Source organism: Melampsora larici-populina, assembly GCF_000204055.1.
Source record: "Melampsora larici-populina 98AG31 unplaced genomic scaffold MELLAscaffold_11, whole genome shotgun sequence".
Classification (NCBI taxonomy): Eukaryota; Fungi; Basidiomycota; class Pucciniomycetes; order Pucciniales; family Melampsoraceae; genus Melampsora; species Melampsora laricis-populina.
In genome coordinates, this window is record NW_006768775.1 from 543,142 (window position 1) to 545,808 (window position 2,667).

The window sequence follows — 2,667 nt, forward strand, 5'->3', positions numbered from 1 at the left end:
TTGAATTTACTTTTGATTTTATAGATAACTGTTATGAAGTTATAAAAGGCTGTTGAATTTGATTGAATAAGTAGGATGTAGATAGCAAGTTGATTTGTGCTCTTTCACTTTGCTTGAGGATTGATTTGAATCGGGATTTGTAGTCTTCTTATATGAGTGAAATCTTTGATCCGATTCGATTCCTATGTCGATTTGTTCGATAATCACTGTTACGGATGACGTACGTTAGGTTTCTCTCGTTTTTTTTTATTAGGTATTAATCTCTTGCTGACTCACTTTTATTATTGCTTCGTCGCTGTTTGGGCAAGGTTGTTGTTAGGATACGTTTGCGGATGTAAAATGGATGGAATCGATCCTGATCTGGTGGCGAGTGATTAGAGTAATGGTCAGTGTTCTTTCTTCGAAGTAATTGTTTTCGATATGGTGGCTTGAGAGAAGTCAGGTTTCCAAAAAAAATACTAACTGATTTTTATTTTAATTACTGAATCGAAGGACTGGTGAGCTCCGATCCCGGAAATTCCAAAAACTTCTCAGTTTTGATTGATTCCCCTTGGTGAGTCTTCTTGCTGATTGGTTTTTCTGAACGTTCGTCCAACTCGATATCCTGAAATCAATATTCCTTTTCTTTGTCGTCGATATGATGCGTTGAAAGGAGTAGTTCCTTTTATTTTAGGATCTACGTAAGTCCTTTATCTGGGATTTTCGAAATTTGAGCTCTTGTATATGTAACTACCCGACTCGTCGGTTCTGTAGTAGAACCTGCTCGACTGTTCAGTGTAATGTGTAAAGAAAAGGAGAGATTTGCTACTTTCGAGATTATAGAACACTGTACTTGTGAGTGTGTTTATTAAAAAAAATGGTGAAAATTGATATGAATTTTTTTTTGGAACAATCAATAACTTGGAAGAATATTTGTAATTATTATAATCCAGTTTTATGATTGATTTTAATGGGTGTTATGTTTGATATGAACTGAAATGAGTAAAAAGTTGGTAGTGACTTATCTTACTAGTCACTTTGTTATTATGTATTTTGTTTTGTGATATCTACTATTTCTTATTTTGTCTAGTTTATTATGAAATCTCACACTTTTGGTTAACAAAAGGTTATTTAAGGTTGAGGTTTTTGGGTTTCAACACGATGAGGCCCCCAAATGTGAGGGTTGGGTACTCAGTTGAGGACTCAAGGCTCACTAGATGGCTAAGGAAGGTTTGCAATTTTAATAATTATCTTTTAGATTTCAATTATAAAGTAATTACAATTGGAAATTTAAGAAAGAAAAGAAAGGGGGGAGAGAAGACTGGTCTGTTTGGATAAATCCAGACAGACTACAGTTAAATGACTCCTGAAAAGGAGATTTTAAATATAATTATAATTAATTATAACTGAAAACTGGATCCAAGGTTTTCCTTCAAACCTCTATTGACAGTATGAAGAGTGAGGTTTAGATCACTACACTGGTTGTTCTTATGGTCACCAACCTTGGGTTGTTCTTATGGTCACCAACCTAAGTACTTATATATAGGCCACTACCCTGTGAGTTGTTGAAGGTCACTAACCTAGTAAATAATCTACTTGGGGAAAGTAGAGGATCCAGAAAATAGTTGAAGGGTGTATTACTTACTTTTAGTCAGGAACTGTTTAAAGTAGAGAAGTAAATCACTAGTCTTAATTTATAAGACCCTTGATTATGAACTTCTATATTACTTTAAAGATGTTCTTTAAAAGTGATGTGTAATAAAAGCTTGGGGATCCCTCTCTGAAGGCTGAGAGAGGAGGAGTTTATATACTCTCCTCTCCAGACCTAACTGTAGTGATATTTGTTTATATCACTGCAGTGGTTTAGGGTTTAATTATTACTGTTATTTATGATTATTATTAATACTACATAATTACATATACCTGTTATGTAATTTATGTAGTATAAGCATTTTTAACTCTTGACACTGAGTTATGAGGTGTTATGAGTGTTTTATTACATATTACATATGATTTTAAATGTATATGTATATGTAATTAGGTTGTATATACGGTTTATTACAAGTTACATATGTTTTGTAGGGTTTATGTACATGTAATTAGTTGTCTAAAGGTGGTTATCTATGTTACAAGTTAGTCTTTGGGTACATACATATGTATCCAGGGCTGACATAGTCCTTGAGTATTGCTCATATCAGATTTGGGATTCATCTGATATAAGAAACTCTAAATCTACGGGGAAATCTCTATTAGTCAGAGTGTAAAGTTCCCGGTGTTATAATAGACTGTAACACCACCTTCTTTGACCTTTCTTTGAATAAGAAGAGGATCAATTTAGGATTGAGAACTGTGCGTCAGTTGCTCTTATATTTAATTATTGTAAAGACAATAATTAACCCAAAATCCCTTGACTAAAGCCTTTGTTTAAAGGTCAACTAACTGTAGTCTTTACTTGTTTATTGCAAGTAAAGCTCTTACACCCAAGTCTATACCCATTCATACTAGTAGATATTGATCTACACGACTTTGGTAGAAATTATCAGACCTTCTACAACTCTTTTATTGACTCTACTAGCCTAACAGACGCTAGTAGGCTCACACTCACCAGATTCCCAATCACGCTTTTCTTGAAGTAACCAACAACATTTGATTGGTGCTTTGCTGGCCCATCCTCATAAATCCTATGTT

The 2,667-nt window shown here is 33.9% G+C and overlaps 1 protein-coding gene across 1 annotated transcript in view; it reads left to right on the forward strand.

The window, feature by feature from the left end:
- MELLADRAFT_104855 (uncharacterized protein) overlaps positions 1-2,667 on the forward strand; it is a gene marked incomplete at both ends in the record, with an annotated part of 5,644 nt that overhangs the window by 2,018 nt on the left and 959 nt on the right. The window lies entirely within an intron of this gene.